The 16,234-nt window shown below is 39.6% G+C and overlaps 1 protein-coding gene across 1 annotated transcript in view; it reads left to right on the forward strand.

Moving 5' to 3' along the window:
* The window catches only part of FGD4 (FYVE, RhoGEF and PH domain containing 4), a 205,269-nt gene that overhangs the window by 48,238 nt on the left and 140,797 nt on the right, over window positions 1–16,234 (forward strand). The gene's annotated exons all lie outside the window — the stretch shown is intronic.

The following is a 16,234-nucleotide window of genomic DNA, read 5'->3' on the forward strand; positions in this document are numbered from 1 at the left end:
AATGGATATATCAGTGGTTTTTAAATCTTTTTTTTTTTTTTAGGATTTTATTTATTCATTTGACAGAGATCACAAGTAGGCAGAGAGAGGAGGAAGCAGGCTCCCTACTGAGCAGAGAGCCCGATGTGGGGCTCGATCCCAGGACCCTGGGATCATGACCTGAGCTGAAGGCAGAGGCTTTGACCCACTGAGCCAACCAGGCGCCCCATATCAGTGGTTTTTAAATGTGTTCAGTCTCTTTCAGGTGAAATTAATGACTCTACAAAAGATTAAAAAGGACAAGTGTGAGTAGGTCATGTATATCATAACCACTGAAAAGCTGATTTCATTATAAAACAGTAGGAGAATCGATAAAGTTTATTAATATTTCCTATGTGTTAGGCAGTGTTCAAAGGTTTTATCCTTTTTATTTTGTGAAATTTCAAAACCCAAGGTCAATACTATTCTGGTTTTTACAGTTGAGGAAACCAAGTTTTTTGTTTTGGGTTTTGTTTTGTTTTGTTTTGCTTTTTTAAAGACTTTATTTATTTGACAGAGACATAGTGAGAGAACACAAACATGGGGACTAGGAGAAGGAGGAGCAGACTTCCCACTGAGCAAGGAGCCTGATGAAGGGCTCTTCTCAGGACCCTGGGATCATGACCTGAGCCAAAGACAGACACTTAACGACTAAGCCACCCAGGTGCCTGGGAAACCAAGGTTAATAAACTAATTGCTTCATATACTTAATTGAGGGTCATACTGTGATAAGTGGTAAAACAAGTATAATCTGACTTCTGATCTTAGGCTTTTGATAAAAAAGGCTTTTTGATATATAGCCTCCTGGTGTAAAAGAAATCTAAGTTAATAGAAAAATTGGTCCTAATTGTCGTTTTAATAATTTGTAGTCTGAACTTGTACAAGTCACTTCATCTCTTTTTACCTTTTTGTCCTCATCTCTAAATTGTGTATATTATCTTTTCAGGGGGTGTCTGGGTGGCTCAGTGGGTTGGGTGTCTGCCTTTGGCTTGGGCCATGGTCCTGGAGTCCTGGGATCAAGCGCTGCCTCAGACTCCCTGCGCAGTGGGGAGCCTGCTTCTCCCTCTGCCTGCCTCTTCTCCTGTTTGTGCTCTCTCTCTCTCTGACAAATAAATGGATAGAATCTTTAAAAAAAAAAAAAAAAGAAATCTTAAAAAATCTATTCTTTTTCTGCCCACACCTTCAGTGGGGATTAAAAACTAGAGTGGTATAGTGGCCCTCGAGCAGGATATATTGTGGAAATGAGAGGCAATGAGGAGGTAAAGATGATAGAAAGTGCTAGAAAGTGTAGGTTTAGAAAGCTTATCTGCAAGAAATATTCCAAAATGTTGGTGTGGTGATGCTTATTTTTCTCCTAACATGGAAATGGTCAGGGTAGGCTGCAGGTAACCATATTAATGGGAAGATGAGGAGCTGTAAGGAGAATGGAGAAGTAGCAGTTTTGGTGATCAGAGGATGGATGTATAGGGATGCCCTCTGGGTGCTGCTGCTTAGTGGGGTCGCCACATTAGAGAGCAGCAAGAGTGGGTCATTTGCTTAACCAGGCAAATGTTGATGGAGGGGGCGAGAGCTGGGTGGAGAGGTTCCACAACTAGGTAGATAGATATTTGGAAATTCTGAGGTATTTTGAGGCAAGCATGAATAATTCAGCCATTTGTAATGGAGAAAAAGATGTGTGTGATGCTCCAAAACAAAAATCAGTGTACTTTCCGCTACTGTCTGTTGTCTCTACCGGCCATTTTCCTTTCATTACCACCATGGCCTCAGCAGGCCATTGATGAGGCCAGTTTATCTAGTTATGTGATTTTTTAAAAAATTTTATTTATTTATTTGACAGAGAGAAATCACAAGTAGATGGAGAGGCAGGCAGAGAGAGAGAGAGAGAGAGAGAGAGAGGGAAGCAGTCTCCCTGCTGAGCAGAGAGCCCGATGCAGGACTCGATCCCAGGACCCTGAGATCATGACCTGAGCCGAAGGCAGCGGCTCAACCCACTGAGCCACCCAGGTGCCCCTAGTTATGTGATTTTTTAATATTATGTTTGTCTTTTGAAGCTTTGAGCAAAGTATAAACTCTCTTCAGGACTCTTTCTCTTCTTAAGAAGCTAATAAGTAAGGGATAATAAGGTGTGCCTAGCTATATCCTATTCCACGCGTATTCATGTGTTCCTAAACAGCATGATTTGCTGGCAACACCATGATTGGAAGAAGGGTTAGGCATGTTGTGGTCAGGAGAGGCTGTTTCCCCTCACTGAATTACTCTTCCTCTGTAGTTATTAAACTGCTGGTAGCAGTTCAGTGTATTAGGTAGAAATTCTATAACCTGTTTGAATCAAATTAACAGGCAAGAAGGTAATTTTAAAATTGTGTCATAGGGGCGCCTGGGTGGCTCAGTTGGTTAAGTGTCTGCTTTCAGCTCAGGTCATGATCCCAAAGTCCTAGGATCGAGCCACTCTTTGGGCTCCCTGCTCAACAGGGAGCCTGCTTCTCCATTTCACTCTGCTGCTCCCTCTGCTTGTACGTGCGCTCTGTCTCTCTCTCTCTGAGATAAATAAATAAAATCTGTAAAAAATAAAAAAAACTGTAATAGTTTACAAATGCAAGGAAATTAGGGATGTGGTGAGGGGAGAGGGTGGGAGGAGTTAAGTGTAAGACTGTGTATTGCCACCTGTCGTGATGAGTACAGTTTGGCAAGAGAACAATAAACCCTTGTTTTTGTGACTGGACAGCATGTTCCCATATACTGTGTATGTGTCGGGAGCTGCTTCTTAGAATCTTCTTAGATCTGCAGGAAAGTCCCGTCTTCATTCTGGGAAGGAGTGGCTTGGTGGGGGCCTTTGACACTCTGGTCTGCTACCTAACCATTGAATTCTTCCTGCTGGCCATGCTACTGACTCCCTGAGAGGACCCCCTTCGTGGTGCCGTGAGCCCATAGGTTGAAGAATTGCCTAGATCAATACAACTTGTTTCCATAGTAGCTGTCTTCTGGGCTGTATTATCTCATAAACCGTGGGAGAATCAAATGATTTGGAAGCGGTGATTTTGTTGCTAATACCCTTACAGATAGAGCAACCACAATTTTAATTCTTCTAGGTTAGTACAAAACTGTATTTTGCACCTAGTTGCTCAGGAAGAGTTTGGAAAGCTTTATTCTCTTTCTGTATTCATTCCCTTTTCTCTCTCTCCTTCCGATGTTTCCTGCAGCTCACATTTGAGTGTCTGTGATACGAAGAATGCTGTATTATTTTTTTCCTTAGGAGAAATGAAGTAAATAGGAGTTTTAGATTCCCTTGAGAAATGTTTAAATGAGATTGATCTTAGTATCAGGGTGGAAATAAAGTGCTTAATACTCATTGTTATGTACCCTCTAATACCTTTCAGTTTTTATAACTGAAATCTTTCATTTTACTCTAGAGAGTAAGCCTTTCTTTCGTTTGACTTGCAGAAGTGGTGGTGGTTTTATTTTCCAGTGAACTCTTACAGCAAGATGTTCATTAATTAAAAATAGCTGCCCCATACAGGAAACAGCTCATTTAGCAGCTCCTGACACCGTTCTAAAAACAGACTTGAGCTGCTCTGAGTGCTAAAGAGGAGTGAACACTGAAGACCATGTGAGCAAACTCAGGTAAAAGCATGCTGTTTTTTAAGAAGGCTCTGTGTGCCTTTCTCTCCATGTCATTCTGATGATAAGAGTCATGTGCTCACTATTAGAAAACCAAATATTACAGCAATATGTTCTGTAGAAAGTGAAATTTTCACCTAGATTGTGGTGTCTTCTTAGTCTGGTGGCTTCTGGCAGATTTTTTCTGTGCATATACAAGCAGTATAGAAATATTTTAAAAATGGGATTATATGTTCTTGCAACTTGGTTTTTCATTGATATGTATTGGAAATTTTCCACATCAAATTTTTCAAAATCCTCTGGTTTATTATTTAAGTTAGCATAGTATTTCACTGTATAGCTGTACTACAATTTGTTCAAACCAGCTCTCTGTTAATAGACTTCTGAGTTGATACTCTATTTTTTTTCCTCGAAGATCATTGTTTTTAGGGTTAGATGCGCTTGCAATTGAACAAAGTTACCACATACAATATACTCATAGTGTAATATATTGAGAGCTTACTACCTGCCTAGAACTTTTCTAAGCATTATCTTGCGAAAATTAGAGTAATTCTGTTATGAGGGATTTCTTCTTGTCTGTATTCTTGAGATGCAGAAAACCTCTGAGATCCTTGCATGCCATCATGGCCATCCCTAAGATAAACTGAAAGTCAGGAGTCACTGAGGCAGACAAGTGAGCACTCTTTAAACCCAGAGGAGCTAAGCAGGACAGCAGGTGTGTCAGCATAAGAGAAAGCAGAGGTGAGAAAATCTTAATGGTGTTACTGATGTTAACAAAAAACAAAAAACAAAAAAAAATTCGCTGGTTGTCATAACAACTGGCTTCAGAAGCCCTGCCATCTTAACCCTTGTGACTGTGCCTGGAGGATTCCCTGGCTGTCACCACAGACTGCTTGGTATTTGTGTGTCCCCACTTCTCTTCCGAATTCCTATTGTGAATTTGTCTGATCAGCAGGGCCTTTCCTCGGATTTGCCTGTGCTCCTGGAGTGCCTTACTGAGCACCAAGAGATGTCCTCTAAAGCTGAGGTTCCCATCCCTGGCCAGTCCTCTCTGCTGGCTTATGTAGCTGCTCAGTGCTTGCTACTGGAAATGGAAACTTTCAAGTTTTTGTCACTCTTAGAGACTTGAACTCTAAAATAGACTCTGTGAAAAGTCTCCTGAGACCTAGAAGGTATATTTCATTTGCTTAAATGGTTGTTGAATTAACCCTAGGTATAATAGGTTAAATTCGTAGAGGAAAAAAAAGTGTACGCACATTATAGTTCTTCATAATTAAGTAGCCTAGTGTGACTAGAGAGAAGTGAAGCTTAAAATACTGCTAAAAGTGTTTGGGTTATTTATGGTTGTGTAATAAACCACTCCAAAATTTGATAGTCTAAAACGGTGACTTATCTCATGATTCAGTGAGTTGACCAGGAGGTTCTGTTCTGTTGGTGTCAGCTGGATGCTGGGATGGCTGTAGTCCTCTGAGACTTGCTTGGGAGCTGGGACTCAGTGGCTGTTTAGGTAGCCTTGTGGTGTCTGTCTTCCCAAATAGAAGTAGATGCTACCCAACCAGTTAAGTTGGCCCCAAATTGGCACTGCATCATTTCTGCCATATTCTAATGGTGTAGGCAGTAATAGACCCAGACCCAGCCCAGCGTCCGTGTGGGAAGGAACTGTACAAGGACATGAATACCCACAGGTGTGGTTCATTGGAGGTGGTCACCAGAATGACAGTTTACCACGGTGTGCTCTCTGGCCCTCACACATACAGACAGACTATACTCACCCATACATAAGACTCCCACAAGCCTCACTCTGTTGCTACGTTAGCTTGGGTCCAGGAGCTCATCTAAATCAGGTCCAGGTGCAGATGAAGCTCTTTGGGTACAGCTACTCTCAAACAACTACCTGTGAACTAAAAGCACAAGTTCTTTGCTCTCTTCTCCCCACCCAATATACAATGGCAAGACAGGGACAGGAAAATTGCAACAGACACTCTCCTTCAAAAAGGTATTAGAGGGGCTCCTGGGGGGCACAGTCCGTTAAGCATCTGCCTTCGGCTCAGGTCATGATCTCAGGGTTCTGGGATCGAGCCCCACTTCAGGCTCCCTGCTCGGCGGGAAGCCTGCTTCTCCCTCTCCCACTCCCCCTGCTTGTGTTCCCTCTCTTGCTGTGTGTCTCTCTGTCAAGTAAATAAAATCTTCAAAATGGTATTGGAGGTTTTGGAGAGGTCACAACACTGATACACTGCTGATGGTAATATAAAATGGTACCATTACTTTAGAAACAGTCTGGCAGTTCCAGAAAAATTTTAAACATAGAGTGACCATGTGACCTGACAATACCTTTCCTAAGTGTATACATAAGAGAAAGGAAAAAATATGCCCCCCCAAAACTTATACCTGAATACAACATAGCAACATTATATAATCAAAAGGTGGAAACAACTCAAATATCTATCAACTGATGAAACATAAAATCTAGTATATCCATACAGTGGAATGAAGTACTGACCTATACTGCACCATGGATAAACCTTGAAAATATGCTAGGTTCAAGAAGCTAGTCACAGAGAGTACTTACTGTATGATTCCATTTATATGAAATGTCCTACATAGGTAAATCTATAGAAACAAAGTAGACTAGCAGCTTCTTAGAGCTGGTGGGTTGGGCGTATGGGGGGGGGTAATAACTAAGGGTACAGGTTTCTTTTTGAGGAGATGGAAATGTTTTAAAGCTATTTGGTTGTATCTGTGGCTATATACTAAAAAAAAAAATCTGAGTTGCAAACTTTGGGTAAATTTTATGATATGTGACTTATATCTCAGTAAAGCTGTTTTTGTTTTGTTTTGTTTTGTTTTGTTTAAACAAAACAGAAGAGGGAAATGAGAGACACCTAGCAGTCCCCAGTCCACAACAGTTCTAAAATCCAGCTAGGTAAATGTCAGTGGTTCCTTGTTTGGGACTAATTTTTTTGTTCTTGTTTTTGGGGATTGTTTTAGGGGGTTGGGGAGAGAGAGAGAAGGGAGGGAGGAACAGAAGGAAAGAGAGCATGCCAAGTGGGCTCCACACCCAGCACAGAGCCTGAGGAAGTGCTTGGTCTCAAAATCCTGAAATTATGACCTGATCTGAATCAAGAGTTGGATGCCCAACTGCCCGAGCCACCCAGGCACCCTGGGGCTAGTTTATAATCTAGGGGGTTCTCTGTGGCTCTTGTCTCTACTCTCTAGGCTCTTGGTTATGTCCTCTGAATCGTATTTTTCCATAAGAAATGACTTATGTTTGTAGCCTCTTCCTATCTGAATAAGGGCCCTGATAATTTTCATTTTGAACTATGCCTTCTTAGTCCAGATCGGTGGTCTTTCCATTCATATGTTTTTATTTAGAGTTTGAGTATTCCCATGGATTTCTTTGGGGTTCACAACATTAGATTAAAACTGTTCCCACTAATCTCTTTGAGACAGGGCTCTACCTCGAACTGCCTTTAAGTCAGGGCATTGTGTGAAAATACCATTAAAATTCTTACAAGCTCAGGGTGCCTGGGTGGCTCAGTTGGTTACGTGCCTGCCTCGGCTCAGTTCATTATCTGGGGGTCCTGGCATTGAGCCCAGTGCTGGGCTCCCTGCTCAGAGGGCAATCATTTTCTCCCCCTCTCTCTGCCCCTTTCTCTCTCCCCCATTTGTGCTTTCTCTCTCAAATAAATCAATAAAGTCTTAAAAAAAAATTCTTACAAGTTCTACTGTCTGGTAGAGATGGTTCTTAAGACACACTTACAATCCTCCAAAGCCTTTTGGTCTCACACTGATTCGCAAAGTATGGTCTCTGTATCAGCAGCGTTAGCATCACTTGGGAACCACAGGGGTCAGACAGCATTGCAGACCTACTGAATCAAACCGTGATTGGATGCTGCAGTCTGGGTTTTAACACACACACACACTGGCCCCCCACCCCACAGCTGAGTCTGGTGCACATGAAGTTTTAGAACCACTCGTCTTAGTCTGTGAGGAACCAACCACCTAAAATCTTTGAGAGCTCAAAAAATGTTTGGAGGCCACATTTGACGGGCACTATAGGATTTGATCTTTGCCTTGAGCCATGTCCTACTTTGAGACATGCTTACTTTGAGCTTGCTTTTTGCTAAGATGCTCAAATGAGGAATGGTTTTATTTTTGAACCCATCAAGTCCGGCTCCTTTTTATTTCCTCTAAATTCTACTTGAAAAGGAACCACACTGTTCCTTTTTTAGTTCATTTCACTACTCCCATATTTTATCATAGGCGGCTAACATGAACCATTTGGTTCTTTCAGCATTCTTCCTGAAATTCTCCTTCATCAGATCCATGAGTTCACTAGGCACCCTTTCTATTTCCATGTTACTGCATGCTTTGGGTTTGCTCATTATTATTCTGCCAACATGGATGTAGGTTCCTTTTCTTCAGCCACCAATAACATTTCTTCACTTTTTCAGATTTTTATTAACTGTCTCCTCAAGATTCTTTTCATTTCTGCCCACCACCAGGACCCAAGGCCAGTGTATATTTTAGGCTTTTTTTCCCCAGGCTTTCTAGTTCTAAACTTTGTTTTGGTTATCTGTTGCTGCCTAATAAGTCATCCTTAAATTTTGTAGCTTAAAGCAACAACGATGTTTGGGCACCTGGGTGGCTCAGTCAGTTAAGCGTCTGCCTTTGGCTCAGGTCATGATCTCACGATCCTTGGATCAAACCCCAGGTTGGGCTCTCTGCTCAGCAGAGACCCTGCTTCTCTATCTGCCTGCTTATGCTTGCTCTCTGTCAAATAAATAAATAAATAAATCTTTAAAAAAAAAATTGTTTTCTTGCTCATAGCTTTGGAATCTGGCCAGGGTTTGGTAAGGATGACTCATTTCTGGTCTATGTGTTGTCTGCTGGGACAGCATGTTTAGGGCTTTAAGATTTATTTCCAAGGTAGCTCACTTGCAGGCCTGGCAGCTTGGTGCTGTCAGCTGTGATTTTAGCTGGAGTCGTCAGCTGGGCCTTCATTCTTTCCCGTGGAGGCTTTTCTCACGTGTGTAGCTATTTGGACATTTTCATAACATGGCAGCTGGGCTCCAGAAAGGAAATAGAAATGGCCAGGCTTCTTAAAGATTAAGCTCAGAACTGGTACAGTGTCATTTCTGCTGTTTTCTGTTGGATAGTCTTTCAAGGAGGGGGAAAAAATAGATCCCATCTCTTGGTGTGGGAATAGTGGCAAAGAATTTGTGGCCATCATTAACCCACTGTAATCGGTTAGAGATATTTTTGAGTTTTGTTTTTGGTGTTTTGGTGTTGGTTTTGTTTTTTGTAATCCTGAAAAGGCACTTGGCGTAAGTTATAAGTTGGTGGCAAGTAATTGTTTATTAGTTGGAGAAAGGTTCAAGCTCTGAAAGGGGGTGAAAGAAACATTTACAGATAAAGAGCCTCTCAGTATATCTGTGGAAATTTTAAATGTTGTACTTCACTGGTACACAAAAGTCATTTTTATGGGTAGAATTAAACTTAAATTCTTCATTAACAGAATATAGTTTTTAGCACCTTTGTTGTGTCAAGATTTGGATGTGACAGGGATATCTGAATATATTTGTGGTTTTAATTGGTCTGAAAACAGAAATGGTTGTTTTTAGTACAGATGGCCTTATATATTACCAAAAGTAGAGAAATACCCCTCTTCTACAGACTTTCCTTTTTATAATAGGGATTAAATCTTGTTCAGGAATTGGGAACAATAAAAAGCAGACTCTGGGTGCATTGTAGAAATGATTGTGGTAAAGGCAGAAATAAATAATGGGCTGAAAGAGTCCCAAGGTTTTCTACCATTTGGAACTTTTGTGTGCAGCTGTTTCGACTGGTGAGAGAGGACAAAACAGCCAGCAGAAGTGGCCTCTGATTTTGTTTATTCACCCGAATCACGTATTAGATTTGCTCATATAGCCTGGTAAATGGCTTCCTGAATTTGTCAAGCACTTGTGTAAGTAGATTTTTTCACTATTCAAATTGGAGCTCTATTTAAAAAAAAAAAAAAAAAAAAAATCAAGCAGTACTTTATTCCAATAGTTTATTATAGATTTCGTTTAGATTCAAGAGTTTAAATACAACTTGTAGCTTTAAAATTAAAAGACTCTGACTGCTGTTAAATCTTTGACCTTTAGTTCCTATTTTTAGCTCAGAATCAAACATTTGAATGCTTTTGGTTTTGGTTATACGTTATCTTGATAGTACTGATAAGATGTTGTTAAACATAAAATAAGTTGAATATTTTTACTTTAATTTGATCTTTTGTAAAAATGTTTAAGGCAGCACTTGTTTCCCTTAGTTTTAGTTTTTACTCTCCTATATCTAAGTAGTTGTCAAGCTGACTAATAATGTACTTCCTCTTTTTTTTTTCCCCCCCTCTATCCTTGGTTCTTCTGTTTGTTTTTTCTTCTTTATTCTCCTCATACCCTGCAGAGTCTGGTGTAGTGACCTATCCAGGAGTGAGATTATGGATAGTGTGGATAAGATGACCATGATACCTGTATTTGATTCTGTGGAATAGTCCTTTCTACCTGTCAGTATCCAACTTCCCTGGCATGATAATCATGACCAATGGTTTAGAAAATGATGCCCATGCTTTCGGTTTTCAGAAATTGTCTTCCTCTGTTTCTCCACCAATTAGCATATCAGTGTGAACTGATAAACATTCTAGGAGGCACAGAGGTAAGCAGGGATGTCACTGTTAATCGTTCCTTAGTCTCCAGTCCTCAGATTCTTCTTTATCCGTTAGATTTGAAAGCTGGGCATGGTATTTGGAAGACTTGGATCATACACTGGTCTGAATTACTGTGTTGCTCTCCTATTTCACAAATATACTTCACAATTATAATCATCATGAATAGGACCTTACTTATTTGTACAATCTACTGTGTTCTATTTTGAACTCCAGTTGTTAAGAATGTATTCTTGTGTATATTTTTAAGTTGTTCATTTCCCTTGGGTAGGTGCATAACTTCCTAATTACCTGACAGGTATTTTCACAGAATTCTCATTTCTGGGCTAAATAATTTTAATCTCTTCAAAATTTTCTTGTATCTCACTTTTCCCTGCAGCTTTCATGGATTGTCCAAATAGTTACATACACTTACTATTCAACAGAAGTTTTTCCACTTGACCTGCCCTCTGTAGATCTCTGAGCAGCAACGTTCACAAGGCATTATTTTCTATCACTTTTCAAAAATATAATTCATAAAATACTGTAGGACTTGGAATGGACCTTTGCAAATGTGTAATTTAGAGCTCCCATCTTGCAGTGTTACTGCACATGTAATGCACAGCTTTGATACCTAGAAAAAATAACATCAAGAAAGGGAAGAAGTGCTACTTGTAATAGGAAGGTAGATATTCCATCCTTTAAACTTCCAATGTGTCCTATGTACTGTTTTAATTGCAGAATTACCTATAATGCCCTTTTATTTCTTTGTAAATGATAGGAAGCCAGTCTTTCAGCAAAATCTGCTTATTTGCCCCAAGTGAACTTGTGTTTGTGTGATTCTTGGTTATTAACTTTAGTTAGCTCAGTTCACGCTGGATTCCAAAACCTGTGTAGACTACCCCCTTTGTATTTTGGTGGCATTTATAAGGTATTTCTAGGTCACTTCTAGGTTTGCTTTTAAAAGATATACCCATGAAAACTATAAAGTGCTGATGAAAGAAATAAAAATCTAAATGAATGGAGAGACATACTGTGTTCTGGGGATATAAGACTGTCAATACAATGAAGATGACAGTTCTCCCAAACTAACATATAGGTTTAACAACATTCCTGCTAAAATTCTAGCAAAACTTCTTATAGGTGTAGATAAGATTATTCTAAAATTTACATGGAAAGGCAAAGTAACCAAAACAGCTTAAAAAAAAAAAAGTTTTGAAAAAGAAGCATAATGTGGGGAGAATCACTTTAATTTTAAGAAGTGATGTAGTTACTGTAACCAAGACTAGGGTATTGCCAGAGGGAAAACATATAGGTCCGTGCAACAGAATTGAGAACCCAGAATTAGGCCCACACAAGTGGAGCCAAATGATTCTTGATAAAGGTGCAAATACGGTGAACCTTTCAACAATGGTATCAGAACAATTGAATATCTATGGACTCCCCTGCCAAAATTAACTTCCACCTAAACCTTAGACTGAATACATGAATTAACTCCAAGTAGGTCATCAATCTAAATGTAAAACATAAAACTGTGAAACTTTTTTTAAAGAAAACCTAAGAGAAAATCTTCTAGACCTAGAACTCAGCAAAAAGTTCTTAGCCATGACACCAAAAGCATAAAAACCATAAAAGAAAAAAATTGATAAATAGGACCTCATCGAAGTTTAAATCTTTTGGCTCTGTGACTTTTAAAAAGGGCAAAAAGACAAGCTATAGACTGGAAAAAAGTATTTGAAAACCCTATATGTGACAAAGATCTCTAGAGTGTATAAAGAACTCTCAAAACTGAAGACTAAAAGAAAGAAAAAAAGAACAGGAAAGAAAGAAAGACAGAAAGAAAGAAACCCTAAAAACCTAATTAGAAAATGGGCAAACACCACAAAAACATTCAGGTTAACAAGTGAAAATAAGCACATGTGGACACTCATCATATATGACACTCAGTCATACCCAGATCATTCATCCCAGAGAAATGAAGACTTAGATCCACACTAAGGCTGTACACGAATGTTCATAGCAGTTTTATTTGTAATTGTCAAAAACTGTTAACCATTTAATGTTCATTGACATGTTAATGGCTGAACTCATTGTGGTATCACCACAGCATGGAATTCTACCCAGTGAAAGAAAAGGAACAGACTATTGATATATGCAAGCACTTGAAAGGGCCACAAGAGGGGCACGTGGGTGGCTCAGTCGGGTAAGCATCTGCCTTTGGCTCAGGTCATGATCCTGGGGTCCTGGGATCAAGCCCCGCATCAGGCTCCCTGCTCTGTGGGGAACCTCCTTCTTTCCTTCCTACTCTCCCTTGCTTGTGTTCCCTCTCTTGCTGTCTTCCTCTGTCAAATAAATAAAATCGTAAGAAAGGAAGGAAGGAAGGGCCTCGAGCATTATGCTGAGTGAAAAAAGCCAGTCTCAGAGTCACAGTCACATTCTGAGTAATTCCACTTATAGAGCGTTCTCTAAACATGACAACATGAGAGAGAACAGAGTAGTGAGTGCCCGGAGTTAGGGACAGTGAGGAGAAAGTGTTGATGACTAGAAATGGGTAGCATGAGGGAGCTCTTAGTGATGCTGGAATCCTTCAGTATCATGATTGTGACTGTGCTTACCCAGGTCTATACAAGTGATAAAGTGGCATAGAACTAAACACACACATTGTACCAATGTCAGTTTCCTGGTTTTGATATTGTACTATAGTTATATAATATGATGTAATCATTAGGGGAAACTGGACCTCTCTGTATTATTTTTGCAATTTCCTGTGAGTCTATAATTAATTCAAAATAAAAATTTGAAAAGACACCCAGATCTGAGGCCTATGCTGTCCATTAGCCACTGGTTGTTTTTAAAATTTCAATTAACAAAAATAAAATTAATTTTAGCCCTCTGGTCACACCAGCCATGTTTCAGGTGCTCATGTGACTACTTTCATATTACACAATACAGAACATTTCCGTCGCCACAGAAATTCAATTGACAGTGCTGATTTAGACCAGCTCAACAGTGCTGATTGCCATATGCGTGGGTACCAACCCATTTCTTAGTGTACTGTCTTAAATTTATATATTAAAGATCACGTTCTGCATCAATAAAATTTAGATAGAAGAAATGGACTTAACATGACACTTCTTGAAAGTATCAAACTTCTTGAGGCTATATCCCATATTTTAATAAGAAAAGGAAATGAAACTTTGCTTCATGTTTGAAATAGGAGTAAGGTTTTTTTTTCCTTATCTGCCAAAGCAGTTGCAGTTTCTTTCCATAATCACAATACAGGATATATAGGAAATGGGCAAAATAGAGGGGAGGGACAAGTTAGGGGAAAGAGATCAGCAAAATAAGTATTTTAAATATCCCATGCTTCTTGTTATTTTTTGTTTCTTAATAACCAGTCTACCAATAGTAGCTTACCATTGCAGAGGAAGCGTGGTTTAGCAACCAGACCTTAGACCAGAATTATATTTCTGGCTCAGAGTGGCCTTGAGAAAATGACAAATGTACTCTTCTCATTCTCCTAACCAATGAGCAAACTAAGCTAAAACAGACTATTGCTTGAGAGAACTAAGGGCTGAGGTATACAAAAGGAGGATCCTTTGTAAAACTATTGGTTTACAAGTAGATTAAATACAAAGTTTTGAGGAATTTGGTTATGAAAAGGTCACATGGAATAGAAAGCAGAAGTTTACCAGGTACAGACCGTTTCAGTTTTTGAGTTTGGAGTTGAATACAAGAAAACTCAGGGTGAAAGTTTTTCTTCTTCCATCCAAGGTTAATAACTTCAAGAAAGCTTTGGGAGACTAAGCAGACATTTTGGATTTTAGAGACCAGGTTTTGAAATTCAACAGTGCAGGGTTTGAATCACAGCTCTGCCACTCAGTCTCTGAGAAAGCTGCCTAACTTGACTTCTCACTTTCACCATCTGTAAAATGGGGCTATAAAAAAACCTCTTTGTCAGGTTTTTCTTGAGAAGGACTCAAGTTACTGTGTTCCCTCTCTAGTTACTGATAATTTTATCAAGTCATGGAACAGAATGATGGTGTTAGGAACAGTTAAATAGCCTTGTTATTTTCCTTTTTTAAAGGTGTATTTTTAAAAAATATTTTATTTATTTGACAGAGAACACAAGTAGGCAGAGAGACAGGCAGGGAGAGAGAGAGAGAGGAGGAAGCAGGCTCCCCGCTGAGCAGAGAGCCCGATGCAGGACTCGATCCCAGGACCCTGGGATCATGATAAAGGTGTATTTTTAGTTAAATATTTAGATAATGTTTTTGGAGGTAGGATACTAATTTTTAGCTTTGTAATAGATTGGTTAATATCATGGTTTCTAAAGCCATTCTCAAATTTAAGTGATGTATATAGTAATGACTAAAGAGAGCGAATCTTGATTTGAAGCTAAGACAGATAAATCTGTTCTTTTTTTTTTTTAAGATTTTATTTATTTATCAGAGAGAGAGCACAGGCAGACTGAACGGCAGGCAGAGGGAGAGGGAGAAGCAGGCTCCCTGCTGAGCAAGGAGCAGGATGTGGGACTCGATCCCAGGACGCTGGGATCATGACCTGAGCCGAAGGCAACTGCTCAACCAACTGAGCCACCCAGGCGTCCCAAGATATATCTGTTCTTATAAAAAAATCCAGTAGACCAAAATATAAGCAGCAAACTGAACAACCCCCACACATTTATGAGAGAAATGTTATTTCAGTATAATTTTTGTAACCTGTTTCTACAACTATAGCCACATAGTATCTGAAAGAACTGTGAGGAAGAGTCTTAATTAGTTATAAAGACATATAAAAATATACAGTATACAGGGTCAGATCATCAGAAAATACTTGCTTTTGATTTTCTTTTTCTTTGATTACCACACTGCTAAAACAGTGAAAAAGATGTCGGGAACCAGAGCCAACCTACTCATTAGGATCCTTCTGGCCCTGGTACACTTAGCGGAGGAGGACAGTTGCAGTTTTAGCCAATAGTTTACTAGCATGTGGTCAGTTTGAAGGGAACCAAGAATGCTGACATCCTCATTTGACTTCATCACTGGAGCCTAAGTACATATACCAGCACTTCCTGTATAAAACCTACCCTCATTCTGCAGAGGACACCCCAACCCTTGACTGATCTGGGTAGGGATGATGGCTTGACTTGGTGAAGCCCTCACCTTGCTGGTATCCACACTATGTGAACATGTCATGTCTCTTTACTGTACCTTTCACTTCTTAGAATTCAGCTTTCAAAACTGATAATAATATTTATCAAAAGCAAGACATTGTTGCAGGTGGCTTATTAGCTCTTAAAATCACCAATCCTTGAAATATTCTACTGGATAACAGCATGTTTAAGAACTAATTTAGAAATATAATTCTATGGTGGGGCGCCTGGGTGGCTCAGTGGGTTAAGGCCTCTGCCTTCGGCTTGGGTCGTGGTCCCGGGGTCCTGGGATCGAGCCCCGCATCGAGCTCTCTGCTCTGTGGGAGCCTGCTTCCTTCTCTCTCTCTCTCTCTCTGCCTGCTTGTGATCTCTGTCTGTCAAATAAACAAATGGAATCTCTTAAAAAAAAAAAAAAAGAAATATAATTCTATGGAAATCATACAAAAAAAAAAATCTATCAGAAGATCTGGATTATATATAGCTTGTCTCCCTAATAGATCAGTATGGCTACATTTACCTTGACACCTATGGTTTCTGTTTTCTCATCCATACAATGGGAGGGTTTCTAAATTCCTAAGACTTCATGATTTTAATGAGTGTCTCCAAGTAGTTTCCTCTATACTTCTACTTGTTGGTTGATAAGCTACATGAAATGCTTTTTCTATCCATCAGAATTTCCTCACATATTTTCAAGCTCTTTAAGGTAGTATGCTATTTTCAATTTGTCATTCTTTCAGAGATACGGTAATTTGAAGAAG

This window comes from Mustela nivalis (assembly GCF_964662115.1).
Source record: "Mustela nivalis genome assembly, chromosome: 7".
NCBI lineage: Eukaryota > Metazoa > Chordata > Mammalia > Carnivora > Mustelidae > Mustela > Mustela nivalis.